The sequence below is a fragment of the Antechinus flavipes genome, chromosome 2 (assembly GCF_016432865.1).
Source record: "Antechinus flavipes isolate AdamAnt ecotype Samford, QLD, Australia chromosome 2, AdamAnt_v2, whole genome shotgun sequence".
NCBI lineage: Eukaryota > Metazoa > Chordata > Mammalia > Dasyuromorphia > Dasyuridae > Antechinus > Antechinus flavipes.
Genome location: NC_067399.1, coordinates 447,317,161 through 447,342,346, shown reverse-complemented (window position 1 = coordinate 447,342,346; position 25,186 = coordinate 447,317,161). Strand labels below are relative to the sequence as shown.

General features: G+C 39.2%; 1 long non-coding RNA gene across 1 annotated transcript in view; it reads left to right on the top strand.

Moving 5' to 3' along the window:
* LOC127550401 (uncharacterized) overlaps positions 1–22,245 on the top strand; it is a 31,832-nt gene extending 9,587 nt beyond the window's left edge. Inside the window, exon 2 of the long non-coding RNA XR_007950859.1 lies at positions 21,519–22,245. This is a non-coding gene — a long non-coding RNA (uncharacterized LOC127550401). The remainder of the gene's footprint in view (positions 1–21,518) is intronic.
* The last annotated feature ends 2,941 nt before the right edge of the window (positions 22,246–25,186 follow it).

Genomic DNA, 25,186 nt, shown 5'->3' with positions numbered 1-25,186 from the left:
AGATTTAGTTAGGAATTAAGGTTATGTTTTCCTTCTTTCCCTTCTGTTCTCTTTAAGGAAGACTGGGAAAAATTTATAAGTTCAGAAGGATTCTTAATATAAAATAATATATGTGACTCCATAAAACCCTGGTGGTTTATGGCAATCACTTATGATTTAGATTAGGTAAGGCTTATGGGTCCCACGGATGGGCAGGGTTACCTTATGATAAGAGTGGCTGTTAACAATATGAATGTTTCTGGCATAACATAGAATAAGCTTCCAGATGCTTTTCTCCTGGCAGTTTGACTGAATTAACAAGACAATAGGGACTGAATGGTAAGGATTGCCCCACAAGAGATTTCTCAGGTGAGTCATAAAATGGATTTAATAGAATATAGAGACTTATTTGCTTATGTTCTTTCATTCTTCTTTCCTGGAATGCCGTTCCTCTCTTCTCTCTGCTTCTCCCTATTCTTCTTTTTTTTTTTTCTCCTGAAGCAATTGGGATTAAGTGACTTGCCCAGAGTCACACAGTTAGGAAGTATTAAGTGTCTGAGGTCACATTTGAACTCGGGTCTTTCTGAATTCGGGGTTGGTGCTCTACTCACTGCGCCACCTACTGCCCCTCTCTATTATTCTTACATTTATTTTAGCATTAAAAATTTTTTTTGAGTTTTGAATTCTCACCCTCCAGCCCTTCCATCACCCTTTGAAAAGGTAAAAATACAATCCTCATTACACATGTGAAACCATGCAACACACATTTCCTTATTAACCATGTTGCAAAAAAAAAAAAAAAAAGAAGCAAGAACAATTTCTTAAAAAGTGGGGCCGCTAGGTAGTACAGTGAGTAGACCACCAGCCCTGAATTCAGGAGGACCCGAATTCAAATTTGCTCTCAGACACTTAACACTGCCTAGCTGTGTGATTCTGGGCAAGTCACTTAACCCCAATTGCCTCAGCAAAAAAAAAAAAAAAAAAAAAAAAAAAAAGAAAAAAAATCAGTGGGAAAAAAAAGGCTTTAATTTTCACTTAGACTTCATCAGTTCCCTCTTCAGGGGGTAAATAGCATTTTTCATTATAAAACACTGTTTAGATTAGGGAAGTTATCTTTTAACAGTTGATCATTATTATAATATTATTCTTATTTTGTATAATGTTTTCCTAGTTCTGCTGACTTCACTTTGTATCAGTTCATAGAAGCCTTCCCAGATTTTCCTGAAACCATTCTCATCATTTCATGTAGCACGATAGCATTCAGCTCTTCCTTAATTGATGGCTATCCTCTCAGTTTCCAATTCTTTGCCACCACCAAAAGAGTTATAATAAATATTTTTGTACATCTGGGTCCCATTCCTTTTTCTTTAATCTTTTTTGGGATATAGACTTAGTAGCAATACTGTTGGATCAAAGGGTATGCACAATTTTATGGGGCATAATTCCAAATTGTTCTCAGAATAGTTGAATCGGCATTTGTCCTATTCTCTAGCATTTGTTATTTTTCCGTCATATTTTCTGTTATATTCTTTCATATTTTCTGTCATATCAATTTGATAAGTGTGAGATGGTACCTCAAAGTTATTTTGATTTACATTTCTCTAATTATTGGTGATTTGGAGAATGTTTTCATAATTCTATTGATAGCTTTGATTTTTTCTGAGAACTACCTATTCATATCCTTTGATCTTTTCTGAGAACTACCTATTCATATCCTTTGATCACTTATCAATTGGAGAATGGTTTAATTTTTATAAATTTGCCTCAGTTCCCTATATATTTGAGAAATGAGACCTTTATTAGAGAAACTTGTAGATTTGTCTCCACCTCCCAGTTTCCTACTTTCCTTTTAATTTGGCTATGCTGATTTTGTTTGTGCAAATACTTTTAAAACTTCATATAATCAAAATTATCCATTTTACTTCATATGAGCCTCTTTATCTCTTGTTTGGTCATAAACTCTTTCTTTTTCCCTAGACCTGACAGGCAATTTTTTCATGTTCCCCTAATTTATCATATTACCTTTTATGCCTAAATTACATACCCTTTTCACCTTATCTTGGTATATATGGTGCGAGATGTTGGTCTATGCCTAGTTTCTGTCAGATTGACTTCCAGTTTTTCTAGCAATTTTTTTTTTTTTGAATAACGACTTCCTTTTCCGAAATCTTGGATCTTTGGGTTTATAAAATATTAGATTACTGTTTATTGTGTACCTAATCTATTCCATTGATTAGCTACTTTGTTTCTTATTTAGTTCCAATTTTATTTTGGATGATTACTGCCTTATAATATTGTTTGAAATCTGATACTGCTAGGTTTGCACAATTTATCCTCCAAGGAGAAGTCCCATTTCTTTTGTGGGAGAGAGAGAGAGAGAGCATCACAGTGGATAGACTTGTTGAATGTGGAGTCATTAAGTGCTAGGCTTTGTGAATGCAGATAATAATAACACCTGCCTAGAAGGGTTGTGGGTAGGCACAAATGAGACAATATTCATAAAGCATTTAGCACACAGCCTGGCACATAAATGCTTAATAAATGCTTATTACTTTTCCCTTCTCTCATAATCACTCCTGTAGGCTTCCCTGCCTTCAACTTTCTGAATGCTTGTGGAAATGGTAACAAGACATATATTCTTTGTATATCCTGTTTCATGAGTCCTAAGGGAACTGGGAAAGAGAGCAAGGTATCTTAGAAAAATCAGCTAGCTGTAAGCCTCTGTGAAGACACTTTCTTTTTCTCCTCACTCTCTTAGAATGGGACATTTACATTTTCTCAATGACTAGCTTTCTCTGCTGTTTCAGGAGGAGAGGGACACTGTCCTGCTCCAATCCTTTTGGTATACAGCTTCGGGAGATGTGGGAGAGACAGAGCATTTCTTTAAAAGTGAAGAGATCTGACTTATAAGCAAGCCTGATATTAAATGTATAAATAATGCATCTTGTGGCATTATTTATAATGCAATAACATCTCGATAATGTAATAAAAGTATGCAGGTTCCCAGTGTTTCTCTTAACCCCTTTGTTCCTGAATTATTTGGTGTGTCAGCCTGGCATAATGTAGCGAGATCTACTCGGGGAACCAGGAGACCTGGTGGACTCAAATACTTGCTCTGAAACTAAATTTTGTGTGACTAAGAACAAGTTACTTTGGAGAATTTGAATTCTGATATCCCTGCCCAGCGATGATCCTGTGACTCTAATTAGGTAATCCTGAAAGGTCCCTTCCAATTCAAAATCTGGATTTCTAAATTCAATGGACATCATGCATTTTTGGGAGACTTGAATTTGGTATTCCATTTCTCCTGGCCACTTTTTTCTTGGTTGTATATTTATGGGAATCCTCCTCTTTTAGGGTCCTGTGGTATGGAAGGACCTGATGAGCAGAGGAGATCCAGAGAGGTTTTATTTTTTAGGGAAGCCACACTGAACCTCCTCTCTCTTCTTTTTTCCCCATTATTGTTGCTTCCTTGTTTGTTCTCAGTCTTCTGCCATCAGCCTCTTTGTCTGTATTACACACCCAAGTTATAAAAAGACCAGAACTAGATTTATAAAGTGTGATATCTTACTGGCAGATCTTAGAGAACCGGTTTTAGTAAACAGAAGCCTGCTCCTGCCATACACAGAGCGACTTGGATCAGTTACTCTTTGAATGGATATGGGTAACTGGTTCATTACTTTTAAAATGCAGAGGTTTAACGAGTTGATCTCTAAGGTCCTATCTCATTCTAAATTGTAAGATTGTAATTGGTTGCTTCTAAAAGTGCTCTTAAGTCTTTAAACCAGTTTTGTCTTCTTATGTATTTTCAATATATCTCTAACAATCATGTTTTTCCAAAAAAAATTCTTTTTTTTTTATTGTGAATTTAATGATTATCAACTAACACAAACTTTTAATAATTGAAAGAATAAGAGGCATATATAAGAAACTGTGAACTTCTGTTCCATTTTTGTTATTCAATCATTCATTCAAGCCATTTCCTTCTCCAGCTCATTTTACAGATGAAGAAACTGAGACAAACAGAATTAAGTGATTTGCCCAAAGCCAGCTTACACAGCTAGTAAGTGTCCAAAGCTGTATTTGAACTTAGAGAGATAAGTCTTCCTGACATACTCTCTAGTGCTCCATTCACTGTGCCACCTAGCAGTTCTTCTATTATATAGTTTGGTTTTGAAATATAGATGTATCTATGCATGTACAATACACATATATGTACACACACAGGGCTATGATAGATGTACGTGTCCACATGTATATGTAACATGCACATGTATAAATATGTAAATATGTGTTGTATATATATATCTATATATATCGTATATCTATATAATTCTATATATGAAGAAGTTGAATTGGAATACATCCCAGAGAGCATATATAGAACGGAATTATAGAGATTATCCCACTAAGTATGTACTGAGTTGCCCTGACTCCTTGAGTACTGGGGCATTCATATTTGTTGTTTTTTTTTCCATTTATATATGTTTGTGCCTGTGCATATGTATAGGAAAGGGATATCTGTCTCACAACTGATTTGCATTGTTCATCTCTAATCCCCCTTTTTGAGGAGATACAGACCTAACCTTAAGCTTACCAAACCTAAGCTTTAAGCAGTTTTACTTGGACTTCACACAGGTGTAATCCAGTTTACTCTCCCTCACCCTATTACATATATATTAAATTTAATGAGGTAGAAACAAAATTGTTCCATTCTTCGTACCCACCTCAACTTGTTTCCTTCTGTATATTTAAAAGTGTTTTGTTGGTGCTTTGTTGGGCATATCTATTATTATCTATTAACCCACCACTTCTTTTTCTCTCCCATAGTAGAAGTCCTGTCTTAAAACAAATATATATAAGCCAGAAAAATAAATCAACGCATCAGCTATGTCTGAGAATACATATCTCATTCAGCAAAAGGGTTTAAATAAAGCTTAATATATTTAACCCTGACTCTTCCCATACAGAGTGAAGTGGCTATACTCTGGTGCATCTGGGAGAACAGTCAGTATCCCCAAAGATGCTGTATTTGTCTTCTGGTGTAGTTTGTTGTGTGTTCCCTAATGCTGCCATTGCCACATTCTCCCTCCCAGGGTCTTTGTAGGGCCTCCCTGAGTTGGTACAGTGTGGGCTGAACAGGCTGGACAGCTATTCTCTGGAGATCCATTATGGCCCAGTCATAGGCAGCTTCCTCCAGCCTAAACCTGCCCACCTGACCTTTCCAATCTCTCTTCCCTGCTGGCCAGACTCCTGAGTGAGCCTTCAGGCCCGGGAGGATATTGCTGTTCACTGGTCAATCCAGCCATATCCCTGGCAATTAACCTTTTCCCATGCACATACTCCATTGAGGGGATGTCATGGGAACTGGACTGAGCAGGATATTAGGGGAAAACTCTTCTTTCTGCTCCTTTAGTTCAGATGGGTCTTCCTGGAGGTTTTTTTTTTTTTCCTCCTTTTTTTGGCTTCTTTTGATTGGCTCAGGGAGAAAACAAATCTTGGATGGGGAAAGGACCGTGGCTCCTAATCTCTCATGTCTCATAAAAAAGGCCACAGAAATTGGAAAGGAAAGGAAGATGATCGTCTTGGCTGCCTCGAGCTGTTGTGATGGGTCTCAGGAGGCCCAGCTTGAAGGCTTATTGAGGGGAGAGGGCAGTGGCAGTCAGAGGGGCTCCCACCGGTGAGGAAAAGGCTGGCGGAAAGCCTTCCCAGACCTTTTATCCTGTCTCTGTCATTCCCACACAGATTAATGAGCTCCAGGATGCCCTCAGCCTACTCCAGACTCCGTTGGGGCTTCCCAAAATAGCAAAAGGACTCCTCGTGCCCAAGCCTCATTCCCAGGCATTGTGTTTATTAGCCCTTTGTATTCAGGGATCACATCCTAAGGTTTCCTCCTCTCTGCTTAATCACTGTCCTGATGGGCACTGTCCCAGCAACCCTGACGTGGCCACTACAGCTTGTCCTAGCTGGTGTCTGAGAAACTGATGCAGGCAAGAGAGGGACTGGGGCTACTTCGATAAACACAATAACCCCAATTGATTAAGGAGGCATTTATTAAGAGCCTATAACAAGCTAAGTACTGTGCACGTGCCAGAGATAAAAAGAAATAAGGGAAACAGTCCCTGCCCTCAAGAAGCATACATTCTTTAGTGGGAGAGAACACATGCACATAATTTAATTCAAAATAAACAAAAGGTCATTGTGTGGAGGGGAGAAACTTGTGCCTTAGAGGGATCAGGAAAAGCCTCCGCTAAGGGGAGGCAAGCTTTGTAGGCATTCTAGAAGGCGGAAGGGAGGCAGGAGAAAATGGGTGTGTTTTGGTCAGACCCCAGGAAGTGCCCCTGCCTAAGTTAGAACTGGTGTGTTGGTGTTTTGGGAGCATCCTGGATTTGGAGACAGAAGGCATAGATCTGAATCTTGACTCTTTTACTATCTGGGCAAATAACTTCACCATTCTGGATGGACCCAATTTCTTCCTTATAAAATTCTAATGACGGAATGTAAACGCTTTGAAGGCAGGAACTACTTTTCTTTTTTCTTTTTTTTATTTGTAGCTGAGAACCTAGCACAGTGCTTTGCACAAATTAGAATTAATAATATTCTATTAATTATTAGTAATAGCAAATAAATATTTTATCATCATTAAATGTTAATAACAAGAAATAATAAATGTTTATTTAACTGAATGAGGAGTGTTATGGTGACTTAACGTTAAAGATCACTGCTGTCTCTAAAATTAAAATTCTAATCTTGCACGCGGCCCAACTCCCAGTTCCCCCAGGGACAGGCTTTTTGGTACAGCCAATAGAAAATAGGGAGTCATAGAAGGACACCTCTATCAGGAACATTTGACTTTCTAACACAGTATTGGCTCTTCCTTTATTTCCTGAGAGAGAAAAGAAGAGCAGAGCTCTCTATGTAAATTAACCGTTCTTTCTTCCCAGGGTGGATGGTGACAAGACTTGGCATCTGGATTCCTGGATTTGGGGTTGGAGGACTTGAGTTTGAATCTTTGCTCTTCTGTGTGTTTCTTATAGGACTTTTAGAAAAAGCTATTCCCTTTCTGAGCTAATTTCCTTATCTGTAAAATAAGAGCATTGGATGAGATGATTTCTAGGTCTCTTTCTCTCTAAAGTCTGTGAGCGTAAATCATAATAACTCATAGTGATATAGAACCTTAACCTTTAGAAAGCATGTTACCAACCCTGTGAGGTAGGCAGATTCTGAGTAAGGGCAACCATGCTGTCCCTGCTTTATTCCTTATTATTATTATTTTTTAATTATCCAGTGAAGGGGAAAGGAGAAAGGAGGGGCGCATCAGGCAGGTAGGCTTTTCACATTATTTATCTCTGCTTTTACTCCAGAAGCCCTGCACTTTTAAGAACTGGTCTATGTGAAGTTCCTGGGAAGGATCCAGTCCAAAGAAGGTGTTCTAATGGGACCCACTGGTCCCCCCAGTCACACTCAGAATTTCTGTTGGGGTTAGTGATGTCCAAGTGGTTATAATTACTTTACAGGTCAGGAGAAGCTGTCAGCCCAGGGCTCGTTCAAATAGCAAGGGGATCCTGTCAGTACAACAAAGGCCATTTATTTGTAATACCAGGAAAAGCCATTTACTCTGGAACTGTGTTTGCAGTGGGATGTGTCAGCAGCACACATCCCGACAAATGTTCTTGTTTCTGAAAGCCCTCTTTTGGTTGTTTTCTATTTGCTATACCTCATCCAGCTCTGGGCGGCAGCCAGTCCCCTCATACGGGAAAGCTTCCAGATCCAACAAGCACAGAATATCAAGACAGGTCGGCATTGCGGAGGTCACAAATCCAATATCCTCATTTGAGAAATAAGGAAACAAGTTCAGGAAAGAGTATAAACATATATCTACATAAGAGAAAAAGAGACAGAAAGAGACAGAGACACAGACATAGACACACACAGAGAAACAGAGACACAGAGAGACAGACACATGTACAGACAGAGAGAGAATGAAAATATTACTTAGAAATAATGAGTGGCAGAGTTGGGTCTTAACTAAGTCTTTAGTCAATTCCAATAGTTTTTCCAGTGTTCCATGCTGCTTTGATAGTGAGGATGTTGTTCCTTAGGCACAGGAGCTGAGTTACTGTGTAAACCAGGATTCGAACGCCCAAATAACAGAATGACAGACACTTATTTGTCTTAGTGGCTGTTTTCTCTAAATTATGTTTTTGGAACTGGTGCAAATGATAATATGTATAGACAACTTCTAGATGCAGAATACATGCATATGTACCATCATAGATTTGGAGCTTGGGAAGATCTGAAAGTTTGTCTAGATCAGAGGTTTTTAAGCTTTTCTGTGTCTGGTCTCTTGGAATCTGGTCAAGCCTATGGATCCTTTCTCATAATAATATTTTTAAGGAGCATAAATAATGATAATGTTTTTAGACAGCATAAAATAATGTTTTAAACAGCATAAAATGAAATACATAGGACTACAAAAAAAACCAATTATATTGAAAAATATTTATAAAAACATTTTAAAAACAAGTTCATTGACCTCAGGTTAAGAGTCCTTGATCTATTCAATCTCATAATTTGACATCTGAGGAAACCAAGGCCTAAAGTAGATGAATGATTTTTTCAAAGTCATCCAGAGAATAAGAAAGGTGCTGAGATTTGGACTAGATCCTTCAGTTACACATCGGTACTTTTTCTACTGCAGGGACAGAAATGCATACTCAGAATTATAGGCATGTGTAACACAGACACACACACAAAGGCACGGATATGTACTTGCACAGATATAATGCACACTTACATGTAAGTGTACGGTATAGGTATGGACAGGCAAGCATACAAAGAATTCATATATTCACATACACACTGCACAACAGAGCGTGTATATGTATATGCACACACAAAACACGCATGTGCAAAATCATATAGACATGTAGCTCTTTCACAGACTGCACTGCCCATGGGCACAGACGTACACGGGAGGGCATGTAATGCTCCTGTACATATATGCCCACCCATGAGCATGTGCATAACCCAGACACTCATGAGCCCCAAAGCAGATTCATACCCGTGTGCAGGTGACACCCACAAAAGTGCCTCCCCCTTCCTCCCTAAGCCCCCAAACTGCTGCCATCCCCCCATTCAATCCTGGGGAATTATCCATATCTCTGACAAGAGAATAGGTTACTAATGCACCGACACAGCTGTTTTGACACTTTTGATGAATAACATTCAATACTATTAATTGGAACAATTGCTTTTCATTTAACTAAATCACTGGAATTGCTAAACTAAATTGAAACGGAATGTAATTTTGCCTCGCTCTGCTTTAATATGGGCCTCTAAATGTCTTCTCCCTGAAGGATTAGTAACTTAATCACCCGCCAGTGATAACTGCTTCCTAGCCCTCGGCGGGCAGGCTTTCCTGCTCCTCTCGGCAGCGGAGCACTGGAGCGAGCCGGGGGCCCCAACCCTTCTCCTTCCTTTGGGCCCCTCTTCACTGCATTATTAATCAAGTTAAAAATGATCTGCTTCTTTTTTATGTCTCAGCCAGACCTCTATAGATCATCAACACTCCCTCCCCCCCTCCCCGTCCCCGGTGTCACCGGTTGCCCTGGTCCTTTGGGTCTCATGTTGGCCGGGGTTATCTGAGGGCTGTCTGCGACTGAGTCCTGCTTGTTGAGTTTGGAAGGAGCTGATTTCCTTTCTGTTTTATTTATTTGTTTTCATCAAGCTTTCTTTTTAGCAGCGGAGAGCGGGGCACAATCACTCCTTTCCTGACTTTGCAGGCTTGTTGTGAGGATGAGATCAGATAAATGCCTCGGGGCAGTGGGATGTCCTGGAAAGAGCTTTGGCAAGGAGTCTGGGAGAACTGAATTCAAATTCTTCTTTTGCAATTTACCTCCTAGGTGACCTTCTCCCCGCCCAGGTCCACAGCTCCCTCCGAAGCAAAATCAGGGGGTTGGACTTGAATGACTTCCAAGGTCTCTTCCAGCTCCAGATGTATGGACCTGTACAGCATCTTAGAACAGCTCCTACTCCTATGGTGCTTTAAAGTTATAAAGCTATAGTGCTAGAATAGGAAAATGATTTTATGTAAAGCATTTATTCATCCTTAAAATGCTATGTAACATTAGAAGGTAGTAGTAGCTTTCCTCCCATTTCCTCTGCTCCACTGCCTTCGATGGAGGAATAGAGAATGCTACTCCCCCACTTCTTGCTTCAGGCCCCTTGCCATCGAAACGATCCTGTTTTGCTTGGATTTGCTTTTGGCAATGGAGTTGGGATGATTCTGGCTCATAATGATGAAATTCCAGCCTTGAGCAAAAAGTCTGGAGATATTAGAAAAGATAAGAATACCAAGAAGAAAACCCTTAGCCCTTAATTTCTTCTGGATGCTCTGATCATAACCTTACAAGGATACCCTTCCCTATTCAAACCCAAAGATCTTATTCTCAGGTCTAGATTTGAGAGATTTTCTTCACTTAGATACACTGAGCTGCCTTTGAGGTAAAATGCAGCTGTTAACACACAAATCACCCCTGGGATCCTCTGACCTCTCTACCTGCTCTGAGACTCATGTTTCAAGAGTCATGGTGCTCAACTAGGAAATGCTAGCTTTGATTACTGGTCTCTTCCGTCACCTCTTTAATTGTGGGTCTCTGGTAATTATGAAACTTTGAACAGGAAAAAACCCTGCTGCCTTTTTTTGAGAATCCTGGAGGGCTTAGAATCCAGCCTTAGAAATAGCAATTCCACTGACTGATAGCAAGAGAGGGGGTGGGGGAAATCGGAGGAGTGGGAGGGAGGAAGGAGAAAAGGAGAAATAGAGAGGAGAGAAGAGAATTGAGGAGGAGCAGCAAGGCTACTGCTTATATTATCATTCCTCTATCTATCACAATTCTTCTATTCACCCCTATGAGTGCCAAGCCCTGTGGTAGGCACTGGCGACACAGACAAAAATCAAGAGTATTCCTACCTTCAAGGAGCATACAGTTTAATGAGGGAGACAACAAAGTCTTATTCTCTTTCTTCTTTTCTTTCTTCTCTGTATTTCTGTCTCTCTCTCTCACACACACAGTTGGTTCTCTGTTCCCTTGTTCCAGTATCTCTCCAACTGATGTAGTTGTAGAATGGAATTGCAGATCATAGCTGTGTTAAAGTTTCATATAGTCGGGAAGAATGAGCTGCAGGGAGGATGAAAGGCCCAGTGTTCCTTAAAAGTGTAGTGGCTGGGATATCAAAACCAAGAGGCCCTTAGGGTACATTGGCAGAGCAGGTAGCTGTCTAGGGGTCTGCAGAGCACAGGGAAGATGGGAATATTGCAGTTGGTGATTCTATGCTTACATGATGTGAGTGGCCACCTGTGCCCCCTAGCCAAGGAGCTGGAGAAGGCCAGACCTATCACCATTGAGAATGGGGGAGTGGGCTGGAAGGTCAGACTTCCTAGAGCAGGGGTGCCTGGATCCTCCATGCGGTCATGGGGAGAAGGAAATCTTTGCTATCTCTTTACTAAGAATGAATACCTTTCTCTAATTGAGTCAGAAGGGTACAATGCCATTGGACAAACAATTATTTGCTTTTCCTTCCTCTTCCTCCTCCCCAAATGATAATTAAGCTACATGGTTCCAGAATATACCAATTTTGGTAGAACAAACAGTTGGGGAAAAGTCGAGGAAGAATGTGTTTGCTATGGAGTAATAATTACTTTGGAGGGGCAGGGAGGAGTAGGATATTTCTTTTCCCTCCCTTTAATTCTTCCTTCCATTAGTCATGGTTTCTGGCATTGAGGAGATATCTAGAAGTTAAAGAGTCAGTTCCAGAGAGTCTGAGGCACACATTCTCTAACAGACACAGCTGCAGAGAAGCAGCCACTTGAGGGAGGAAGTAGCTTTCAGGAGTGGTACCCCTAGAAGCAGAAAAGAGGGAAAGGAGCTAGCAGCTGGAGGAACCAGAAAATGATTCACTTGAGCTTAGGTCCCAAGCCCAATCCTTGCCATTTACTGTTAAAGGCCCCTGTGTATAATTAAGGTATCAGAGAGCCAAAAAGATCTAAGAGAAGATTTCTTGGAATGTCAGAACTCAAGGCCTGGGATCAGTCTCTTTGTCCTAGAAGAGAGGAGACCCTCTGAGGAAATGTCAGCTATCATACTACCTTTGACTGACCTGTTCTGTCTTCTCTAGAAACAGACTTTCTTGTGGAGTGTCAAGGTCAGACCATAAAGTGTGGCCCTCTCATCTAATGTAGGTGCCAGAAGTATTTGAAAAACCGAGGATGATTTTCCAGCTCCAGAAGAACCCTGCTATGAGTTTGCTGAAGGCAGAGATAGGAAGAGGCAGTATCTTATCCTATATTTATAGTTCTTCTAGTCTTAACAGTGCTTTGTACATAGCAGGTGCTTGATCATGCTTATTGAATTGAATAAACCAACCTTCTTGGACAAAGTCTCTTTAGCAAGTGGAGTTTCATCTAGAAGCTAGGTCAGTTTAAGATCTGCGAGTATAAAAGCCTTCAACTCAGGCTCACACAGTCTCCTTAAGTATCACTCATCTGTCAGAACAATTGGTAGAATTTTAAGCTGGAAGAGATCATTTAATTCAATTCTCTCTCTCTCTCTCTCTTTCTCTCTCTCTCTCTCTCTCTCTCTCTCTCTCTCTCTCTCTGTTTCTCTCTCTCTCTCTCCTCTCTCTCCTTCTCTCTCTCTCCTCTCTCTCCTTCTTTCTCACCTTCTCTCTCTCTCTCTCTCTCTCTCTCTCTCTCTCTCCTCCCTCCCTCCTTTTCTCTCTCTCTCTCTCTCTCTCTCTCTCTCTCTCTCTCTCTCTCTCTCTCTGTCTCTGTCTCTCTCTCTCTCCTCTCTTTCTCTGCAATTGAGGCCCAGAGAGGTTTGGTGATGATGTGTCTGAGGCTGTATAGGGGTATAACAAGGGTCATGGAGTATGGACAAAATTGCCTTGATACTTTCAGTCATCACTAAAGAACTCAGAAGCTTTGGAATTGATGAAACAATTCTGTTATTTGCTGCTGGAAGAGCCATTGACATAAACTTTTGGATTAGGGAAAGTTTTAGTCAAAGAAAGCATAGGATACAATGGCCCATTTTTTCATTCAGGAGAAATTGGTCCAACAGGAAAAAAATCCTTAAGATAAAAGCAAAATTTGTTTTGATAAATAGAACAATTTAGAGTTTTGAAAGATATATACAGAAAAAGAAAGTATGAACAAGAAACTCAAGGTGAATATAAAAGAGTGGTGTAGTCCTATAAAAATAATGTTAGGAATGCTAAAGAAAGCTCAGAATAAGATGAATACGGCTATTAATGTTAAAGATATTAAATTTTTAAAATTTATTTTAAAGGCAATAGAAGTGTCAAAGAAAGGTAAAGATTAGGGTAAATGAGATGGTGATTAATAGATGACATAGAGAAGGCTGAACTACTCAACTCCCATTTTACTTCTGTTTCCTCTTTCAATAAAAATGATCTTTTTACTGAGAAGGCTGTAACAAAAATTGTTGGCTGGGAGTGAAAACCCAGGATAAATGAGGGACTGGTAAGGTAATATGCAGAAGACTTCAATGCATTCAACTAATACTGACCTCCTCAAACTATATCCCTGGAGAGTCAAAGAACTGTAGGATGTTATTACTGAGCTGCTGTTGGTGATCTTTGAAAGAGTTTAGAGACTGGGAGAGCTGCCACAGGATTAAAGAAAGGAAAATGCCTCAATTTTTTTTTTTTTACAAAGGGAAGAGGGTGAAGAATGAAAACTTTGTCAGTGACCTTGGTTTATACTTCTGGCTAAATTTTCAAAACCATTATTAAAGGGATGGTTTGTGAGCACTTAGGAAGGGAAAAAATAAATTACTAAAAGCTACATTATTTCATTAACAACAGACTACTGTTATTTCTTATTTTGACAAGGATAAAATTTGCTAAGTAGATCAGAGGATTGTGATAGTCACAGAATAATTAGATTTTTATAAAACATTTGACAAAATCTTTTATTCTATCCTCATGGTCAAAATGGAAAGACATAAGTTGAATGATGGATAAATTAGGTAGATTGGATGAATGACTGTCCCCAAAGGGTTGCCATTAAAGGTTTAAAATCACTTTGAAGAGAGGTCTTCCCTGTAAAGTATCAGGAATGTGGCTGTGATCTTATGTTATTTAACATTTTTCATCATTGACTTATATAAAATGATAACAAGTATAGTTATCAGATTTTCAGGTCATATAAAGTATGAAGGATACTTAAAACACTGAATAACACAGTTAAAATTCAAAATGGTTTAGTCAGGATATGATTGGGCAGAATAGAATTAGATAAAATTTAATAGTAATGAATTCAAAGTTCTGCAATTAAGTATGAAAAATTAGCTTCACAAGAATAGGATGGAAAAGTATTACTAGCCCATTGTTACTGTGAAAAAGACTTGGTGGGGTTATTAGATTAGATTGCTGGTTTAGTATGACTATTAGTCTGCTGTGGTAACCAAAAAGCGAATTAGGTTTCATTAGGAGAAAGGTTGTATTTAGAGTGAGGAAGGCCATACCATATCTATCCTGAAGAGACCATTATCTAGGGTAGGGCTTTTAAAACTTTTCCCACCCTTTTTTCCGGAGAAATTTTTACATGAACCCAGGTATATAGGTATATAAAATAAGTAATACAAATCAAATACAAGAAACTTATTTTAAAACAATTCTTTGATATATATATGTATATATATATATTACATATATATATACACACACACATATATATGTAATTGTACTATTTATTAAAGATGAAAGGAAATTTGCATACCAGTGAGATGGATGTGCTTGTTTATTTTTACATCCAGAATTAAATCTTGGTAAAATATTTAATTCCTTAATCACCACTGCCAAATTTTTCATGATTCCCACATTCATTTGTATGATTCCATATATGGGGATGTGAACCACAGTTTAAGAAGCTTTGATCTAAAATACTATTTTCAGTTTGGGGCACCATTGAGGTATAGTAATAATTCCTCATTTATATATTACATATGAAATATTTTCCTTTTATCTATGAGGTAGTATAAGTATTATTATTCCCATTTTAGAGATGAGAATATTGAGACTTTTCTTTGAGGTTTCTTACTGTATTTGGGAGTTCCATCAGAACACAGCAATTCCTGGGGTTAATTCTACATGGCATTTCTGTAGTCATTTGACCACATACTTTATATAAGTTATCTCATTTTATTCTCACAATACAGTGGTGAGAAAGGCAGTTCAGGTATTATTACATTCCCTCATTCCTAGTTAGAGAGAGGGAAGCATTGTGGTACAGGTTGCTGTTGTTGTTTGTCCTTAGTACTTGAAGAGGACCATGAGTGATATAACCCTGAGGTTAGGAATTCTTGCCTTTGACATATAACATACATATTTGCCTGAGCTAGTCGTTTAACATTTCAGTGATCCATATTCTTAAATTACACATGCATTCCTTTTTTGGAAAGAGTTTTCACTTTGAGACCTAAAATTATAAGTCTGGGAAGAAGAAAAATAAATGTGTAAATGAGGAATATGGCTTACAGAGTCTAAGTGACCAGTCCAGTGTAATCTGACTAGTAAGTGGCAGGACCAGGAATAAAATTCATGTCTTTTTCATCCCAAGAGAATATACTTTTATTTTGCTCCTGACTATGTAAGTTTCTCATGGAATTATGATATGGCCCTGGGTTTGGCTATGGAATCATTCTACAGTTTCTTGTTTGCCTTGGAATCCCAGTGTTAATCAAGTTATTCAAGTTTTTGTTTACAAGGTGCCTCTCCTGATCCTAACATTGTAGACTAGAAAGAACCTGACATTGGTACTGGGGGGCCCAAAATTCAAATCCTGGCTCTGCTATTTACTAATTGTAACCTTGGGAAAACTTGTCCTTCTGGACCCCACTTTCTCCCTCTGCCAAATGAGGGGGTTGCTCTAATCTCCAAGGCCTCTTCTAGTTCTAAATCCTGGAACCTATTTTGTGCTCAGTACTGTGGTTGAGATGAAACTGGAAACCCAGTCTTGTGGCCACCCTGCTCATTTTGTTGGGTCTGGAACTAGATATCAGGGATGTGTCCTGTGCTAACAAACCCTTTTATGAGCTGGCTCAGGCTCCTGAAGGAAGGAAGGAGAGAGGAAGAAAAGGAGAAGAAGGAAGAGAAAGAGGAGGAGGAAAAAGAAGAGAAGGAAGAGCAGAAAGAGGAAAAAGAGGAAGAGGAGGAGCAAGAAGAGAAGGAAGAGGAGAAGAAGGAGGAAGAAACAGCAGGGAAATAAGGTCATAATTAGACCTTGTGTATGGTTTAGGCAGGGATGGGTCTAGGGGATGTTTACAAGTGAGGCAAGTGATTAGACTTGGTCTCACTTTACATACTCTGAGTTCTAGACTAGAGACATAAGGTAAATTATGGAATAAGGCTGGATGTGCTGTATAAGGTCTCACTAACACACTGGACCTAGGAAATATTTGGGTGTGATGGTGTACTCTAGCCAAAAGGGACCAGGGTGGGGAGCTGGGAAACTTAAGGGGTAAAGTAAAAAAAAAATCCCATAAATGATACAGGCCTGTAACTGGAAGAACATAATCTGTTTGTTCCAAAAAGAGGAGAAAATATCCCACAAAATCTTGACATGCTATCATTCTTTTGTCTTAGATTTATTTATTTAAATTTTATAAAGTTTTGGACAGTCAGCCAATACTGCAGGAAATAAAATAACTCCTTGACAGATTCTTGACTCTCATATCGCTTCCCAACAACTTACCACTGGTAAAGAGAATTAAACTGTGGACTTTTGTGTTTAGAGAAATCAAAGAGTTTGGCTAAGGAGGAATAGAAACCAGATCACCATGTCCTGCTAGGTTCCTTCTAGCTCAGCACTGTTCCATCTGCACCACCAAAGCTGTCATCCTGCCTCTTACCCTCCATTCTTTCATTGAACTATAAAAGGCCAACAAAGAGCCTTCCCATTCAGCCTAATCTCCTCTTCTTCCCTGGTAGGCAACCTTCACTCCATCAAGGGCAGCATCTTTTCTGTTCCCAGGCACAATGTATGCTTCCCACCCATGAGTCTTTGTCCACCCTGTTCGTTTCATCTGAAACCCTCTCTGCTCTCCTGTGCTAATTGTGTCATCTTTCAGAGGTCAGATTAGAATCAGCAAGTCAGGGATCTTGGTGCTTGAAGAAACTACAAAGGTATTCTTGTTTCTATACCTTCAAATAAAAAACACAGAAATATTGCATGATCTTAGTAGGGAGCACTCCCTAAGAATTCAGAGTGATGAAAAGGAGCAGCAGAGGGATGTGTGTGAATTTTACAATTTGGGAGGGAGCAGGTATAGAGGAGTAGAGTGGGACAGTGGTGGGGGAACTGAGGTCAAGGATTCTAGGAAGATCCAAAGCAGACCTTACAAAGGAGCAAGCACTTATAGAGTGTGATTTTTCCAAGTTGATCCTTACAATAACCTTGGGGAGGTAGAGTATCCACATTTTAAAGTTTGGGGAAACTGAGGCAGAGTAAATGACTTGCCAGTATCATACAACTACTTCATGTCTGAAGTCACATTTGAATTAAGGACCTCCTGACTCTGGACTCAGCATTTTATCTACTGTTCCACCAGCTTTGTCTATCTTAGAAATCATCTTATTTCATAGGTAAGGAAACTAGCCTAGGGAGGGGAATAACTTTTTTCAAATCATAAAAAAAACTAGTTAATTGGCAGAGCCAGAAGTAGTACAGGTCTTCTGACTTCCAGGATCATAGACTTAGAGGAATAGAGCTTTGGGGGAGCTGAAATATCTAAGACTTTTTTTTTTAATCATTGTATGTTTTACAGAAGAAGAGACTGATGTCCAGAGAAGAGAGATACTCACCTAGTCACAGAGGTAGCAACTTACAGAGCTGATCTGTAAGGACCGGCTGATCCTTTGAGTCAAAGTTATACTAGGGGAGAATGATAGGTGAGGTAGGGGTATGACAGAGTACAGCAGATGGGGGGATAGGATTATGGGTGTTGTTAAGGATACCAGCAAGATGCTAGCAAGGGTTCTGAAGCCATCTTAAACTCAGTTTCAGTCCATTGTTAAATTTTCTGTGTTAGTCAACAGCCATTTATTAAGAGACTGCTAAGTCCTGGGAATACACATTTGAAAAAGAAAGATAGTCCTTGTTCTCAAGTGGCTTACAATTCAGTGGAGGAGGTGTTCAGTTTCAGTCCTGTCTGATTCTTCATGATCCCATTTGGAGTTTTCTTGGCAAAGATACTTGAGAGGGTTTGCCATTTCCTTCTCCAGATCATTTTACAGATAAGGAAACTGAAGCAAACAGAGTTAAGTGACTTGCTCAGGGTCCCATGGCTAATAAGCATCTGAGGTCAGATTTGAACTCATAAAAATGAATCTTTCTGGCTCCAGGCCCTGCACTTTATTCACTGCTCCTTAGCTGCCCCAAATGAAAGAAGACAACCTACAAAAGAAAGATGAAAAGGAATATAGGGGAAGGAGGAAGAGAAAGGTCCTCAGGAGCTGAGTGAGAAGTAAAGACTGGATAGCTGACTTGGCCATCCTTTTTAAGTGGAGAAGCTCTTTGCTCAGCTTTCTAGTCAGAGAAACAGTGGGTCCTGAGCTGCATGTACCAAAGCTGATACAGTCTTAAGGAGAAGGAAGTTCTTAGGGGCATAATGGAAAAGTCCTAAAAGGTGTAGCCAACTTGGAAAAGAAATGGTTGTGAACATTTACACTTCAGAAATCAGCAAACCTAAAATCAGGACCTTATTGATTTTTTTTTTAATTTTCTAGACATAAGAAAACGATGGAGAAAATATTAAAAATGCAGATTAATCTGAATAGCATATCAAAGCTTTTCAGAGAACTGGTTGTTAAATGTTTACTAGCACACCCCTCTTTCTGGGGCTCCCAGTCCCAATCACAAGATTAAGGACTAGTTTCTTTCACAGCTTAACCCAAGAATCATCTGTGATATATTTCTTGATTTCCTTAACTCACAGTATTTTCCCATACCCCCAAAATGACCTTACACTTTGGATAAGTTATTTCCTATATGCATGTTATTTCCTTGACAGAAAATAAGCTATTTGAGGGTAGAGACTGATTCACTCTAGTCTTTTTATATCCAGTTCCTATCTCTGTGCATGGCATATAATAAGTGCTTAATCATTGGTTAGAAGAACAGTATCTGGATGAGAATAATAAAGGACTATAAAATTCTCCTCCCTTACTTGCTACCTGTTTTCTAGCCTAAATAGACAAGATTCTTTTCAGGATGGGCTTGAAAATCTGTAGGCTTCTACTAAGACTAGGTTAGGTCAATAGTCTACCTCAAGAAATACTAGTTGATTGACTATTAGAAACAATTTGAGTTAATTGAACCACCACTTCTTTAGTGAAATTTGGATCTTCCCGTTTGAAAGTCATCCTTTTCTCCTCAAAAAATCCATAGCCTTAGGGTATCCATCTTGTCTCAAACCCTATGCTTGAGTAGGGGAGGGTGAGGGGAAGATATAAAATATAAATGAAAAGTAGCTCTTGCTTTCATGAAGCTCTTAGTCTAATTGAGGGTAAGAGAAAAACACATAATTATAATTTACATTATTTCATGATAAGTGAGTTGTTATTTAAGGTCACAACACAGGCGGGGATCACTGAAAGCTTCTAGAGGAGTTTCACTATAATTATTAACACTTTCCCTGGTGGCACAGTGGATAGAAAATCTGGCCTGAAGTCAGGATGAGTCCTACTCCTGAGTACAAATCTGTCTTCAGACACTTACTATTATGTCACAGTTCTCTTTTATTGTCCTGACTCAATTTCCCTAATTATTCTGACCCAGTTCTGACTCAGTTTCCCTAATTGTTCAGTTTATAATGATCTTCTCAGTCTTGCAAAACCTCCCTTCCCTCTTTATCAGAATATTTGATAAGAATAAAAAATCTTATGTTTTAGTATATCAGAATGCCTCTCCCCAACCCAAGCTATCAGAATGTCAGATACTATTTTATCAAAATGCCTCTCCCCATCTCCGCAGTTCCTCCCCCCCATCAGGCCATCCCATCTCCCATGTCATCCCATCTCCAGTGGCTGGTCCCATCTGTCAGAGTCTCCTTTCCACTCTCAGCACCCTGACTCCACCCCTGCCTCAATCTATCCCCTGAGTCTGAGCTGTGTGTATATAGGTCATTGAGAACTCACATTGTTTGCTGGATTCTTGCAGACAACAGTCTCATTAAGCCCTGGGACCAAATCATGGATCCATTTGGTCCCAGTAAATCTCTCCCTTTTAAATAAATTATTAAATACTCTCTAATCTCTGTTTTGCTTCAGTTTCTCCAGGTAGTATATTACTAGCTGTATGACCCTGGGCAAATCACTTAACCCTATTTTCCTCAGTTTCCTCATCTGTAAAATGAGCTGGAGAAAGAAAGGGCAAGCCATTCCAGGATCTTTGCTAAGAATAAAGTCAAGACAGCTAAACTAACCCTAGGCCTGAGGGAGAAGAAGCTTGAGAATGGGTCTGTGATATCCTGAGCCCAGTGTGGCAGCTGCCGACTTGATTGTTTTCCATTACCTTCATGCTTACTTTGGCATTTAATGCTTCTGTAATTTGGTCCCATTTTACCATTAAAATCCACTGCAACCCTACATGAGACTAACACGATAATCAAATGAGTCTATTCACCTTTTTCCTGACATTTTAATTCCCCATCTGAGTCTTATTCATGTTCTCTTTGTTTTGATGCTTTAGTTTATCAACTTCTCTTTTGTGAAGTTTTCCTTGCTCCTCCTGGTTGGAAGTGATTTTTTTCTCCTCAGAAAATCCATAACTTTTGGGTGGCTGTGTTATGGCATTAAAAAAATATTGTCTTGATATTATAGTTAATATGTCTCTGTTTTATTATTTCTACTGAGACTGGATTTCTGAAAAGATAATGAAGTGTTGCCCGTTTAATTGTTGTTTCCTCAAAGCATCTTGCACAATGCCCTTCACATAAAGTAAATGTTTGTTGACTGACTAAATGCTGAAGGAGGGGGAAATGTGGATAGGAAGCCCTAATGGCACATGCCCTGTAGAAAGTCAGGATCTTTTGAAAGAAGTGTTCATTTTATCATGTGGACATTTGAGCTGTTTCATGGACTGAAGTGGCTTCTACATTAGGAAATTATGGAATTCAAGAAATTAATTCAAGAACTTAAGAAATTACAGAAAATTAGAACTGAGATTAGAGCCAGAAGGGACCTTAGAATACAGAATGTCAAAGCCAGAAGGGGCCTTGGAACACAGAATGTCACAGCTGGCAAAGGCTTAAGAACATAGCGTGTTAGAACTGGAAGTAGCCTTAGAACATAGAATATCAAATTTGGAAGGGGCCTTAGAAAAACAAAATATCAGAGCTGACAAGGGCCTAAAACATGGAATGTCAGAGCTGGAAGGGACTTTAGAACAATGTTTTAGAGCTGAGCTAGGTGGAACATTAGTGGTAATTTAATCCAATTTCTTTTTCTTACAGAAGAGGAAGTTGAGAATCATTTTCCCCTATCCTTGGAATGATGAAGAAACTTATTCAAAATTTTACAAGTAGTAGTTGCTGGATCTGGGACTTGAATCGTTCTTATTCTACCCGTAGTCTCTTTTCACCAGACTGCACTGGCTCTCCTGCTGGGTCCTTGAGCCAGAGTGTATGGGTTAATTCTCTCTGAAACATTTGTCAGCCCCGATGTCCACCAGCATCACAGGAATGAAATGTGCTGCGTGACAAGTGCCCCCTTGTTTTTCCATAGATTAGATGGTCAAGCTCTTCCCTGTGGCTGAGTCCTTTGGGGTCAGGCTGCCAGTGAAGGTCATGGTCCTGGCTTCTCCTTCTGGTTTGCTATTATTCCCAGTGATGAATGCCGTATTGATTGGCAGCAATGACAGAACCTGGAATAATGGGGCAAAGTGACTGATCCAACACCTCCTCATGCAGTCTGACCCCTGCTCATGCAGCCGTCCTGCTGCCCCACACCACACTGCACTAATGACCGTGAGTTTCCATTGAACGGGTGCATTTCTTATGGGCCTACCCGCCCATCCGTCATGAATTTTTATTAAACAAAACTGTAAGCAGATTGATTTTGTCCTCCTTTATTGCGTTTTTATTTAATTCCTTTCTATGGTGGAGGCTCCATCATGTTACCTCAGAGTAAATCACTCTGGGGCATGAGGCCAAAAAAATAAAAAAGACCTATTGAATCCAACTTCCTCGCAAGAACATTTCCCTCACAGAACCTTTATTAGCAAGGGATTCATTGATTTTCATTTATTTATTTTTTTTCTGGTTAGAGTCAGGTCATGGACCTTCCGCCATTCTTTAAATAAGAAAGAATCATAGGGAGAGAGAGTGATACTGACAGGATAGGGTCATCTGGGCTAGTCCACTGCCACCAGGCAAGTTAATATCCTTCTACATGGAGCTGGTCATTATAGGAGGATGTTGTTTTAATTTCTGCAGAATTTCTGGAATCTTTCCCTTTCTCTCCCTTCCTAACAGCCATTACCATAGTCCCAACAGCATCCCCAGATCCTCATATACTCCACCCAGGCTGTTGCAATAACCTAAGAGGTCTGCTTCTCTTCACACTCTCCTCGCTCTAATTTATCCTCATACTGTTGTCCATGAAATCTTTCTTATGCATATATATGGTCATGTTATCCTTCTGCCCCAAAGTCTTCTCCCATAACTTATTGAACACAAGCCAAAATCCTCTCTGCCTGACTTTAAAGGCCTTCCACAACTTCCACAACATATATATATATATATGTGCTTTATCCCCCAACTAAACAAAATCATTTTCTATCTCTGCAAACACAACCCATGATATAAGCATCCAGAGGACAGGGGTACTTAATTTTTTGCATCCCCAGTGGCTAATGCAATCCCTAGTAAAGATTATACGATCAATCCTTTCCTACATCTATTCCATTGTCCACACTATTTCCTGAACCTTTTTATTTTCCTGTTTAATTCTTATCTATAATTGAAAGATCTCCCTTCTTCTAGGAAGTTTTCCCTAATTTTCCAATGGCTTTCTAACTCAGACCCCATAGAGATTTTGCATGCCTCTGCATTTCTTACCCCTTATTGGACCATAGGCCTACAAGAGGGTAGGAGCTATTTCTCTTCCTTTGCTATCCCTTCCTCAAGTCTCTTACCATTCCCATATAGGTCCACATTACAGGTAAAATGATTATCCTGAAGCATGGATCTTAATATCTAACCTCATCCCAATAAACTCAATGGTTCCCCATTACTTTTAGGATCAAACATAAAATCATCTACCTGTGCTCTAACATCCAATGATATTTGCTTTCTTGCTCTTTCTCTCCTACTAGATAGCATCTGTCCTTTGTAATGGCTGTCTCTTTTGCCTGGAATTATATTTCTTCTCACTTATATTTCTTAGTTTCTTTGGTTTTCTTTCAGACTCTTCAAAAATGATTTTCTGCAGAGGAACATTCCTGATCTGTGGACCTTGAACCACCTGCACTTCAGTTCTGATATTCTCTTCTTCCTACTTGACATTTATCTTTTTACTTATATGTTGTCTCTTTCACTGGAATGTAAACTCCTTGAGGGAAGGGTCTGCTTTTGCTTTTCTTTGTATCTGTATTAATTAATACTTATTGATTCTCTGTGTAGCATGTGAATAGTCCAGCTGCTTTCCTTCATTCTTGGTACCAGCCCATAGACTTTCTGGTCACATATGCTGCTTTTGTAGGCAATTTATGATAGAAAATAGTATGATGAAATATAGAATTTGTGATAAACAATAGACTTACACTTACCACGAGTCTTTCCATTGTCCTTTGGGTCATCTGCACTTTTGATTCTGAGGTGTCTACTTTGATTTGCAACCATAAAATGTCATCAGGAGAAAATTTGTCTAAAATGATGGGCTTTAGGAGTCAGGGAGTCACTGGGGATCATTGAGAACACTATATAATTTCCAGATGTGATCTATCCCTTTTTCTGTCTTCTATTCAATTTTGGCCACCACTGATTGTTTCTTCCTAATTCTTGCCTAAGGAGCATGTACTGATAGATGAACCCAGTTCTAGCTCTATGTCATAATCTCCTTCTTGAGGAAATCCTGAAATGTTCTAAAGTTTGACGGCAATTATATTCCCACCCATAAACAGAACGACATGACCATTTATAGAGAATTTCTCCTCTGTTAAGAATTTTTATAGGATATACTCTCTCATCAGAGGAGTCTGATAATGTTAATCAGATGATCTTTGAACAAAATTATCTCTACAATTGTATCATCTCAAACTCTTACAATTTTGCATATTTCCCCAATGTAATGCCAGATTCTTGAGGTCAGGGACCATTTCATTTTTTTTAAATTGGCATCCACCATACCTAACACCGTGCCTGTCACATAGTAAAATGCTTACTAATTGATCTTTCTTAACAGAAGCACGGAATGTTGGAGCTTCAAAAGAGGAATTTTGCTCTTCCTAATTAAGAGGTTTTGTTGTAATCTCTACAGTTCTCTCAATTGTGTGACTGTGAAGAAGGGATCAGCTATAAAGATCGTTTTCAAAATGATCTTCACATTCTTATGGTAGATGCTTTCAATGTGTACAAAGAATGGTCTCATAAAGATTGCACATCACCAAAAGGTAGTTCATAGTTATTCTAGAATGTTTAATATTCAAAGGAAAGAGACAGCTCATGGGGAGCTGACCTAATTATAATTTGTTATAGAAATAAAATACATAGGATGTCCACAAGTCATACCATAGTCACTTGGTGCCTTTCTTGTCCTCATTTAGGCCATGCTCCAGCTTACAGGAAGTCCAGCTAGGAACTCTTCAGCTTTGCAAGAATTGCAAGTTGACCCAAATGATTTTCAAATACTGGGGCTTATGCCGTTTTATATTAAGAACAAAGAGAGCCAACATCTTTTCATCTAGTGTGCCACTTCAAAGTAAAAAAAACACAATAAACTAAACCATGTTTTGTAGTGTTTGCTGATTTCTGTAGTGTAAATGTTCACGCTGGAAAATTTTAGCAATTGGCTGTTGTGAGCTGTATGGAGCTGGCTCCAGCACACCACTGGTATTATGTCATGCTTTTGACAAGTTTTTCTCCTTACTCCCTGCTACCCTTTAATTCCTTTTCAATATATT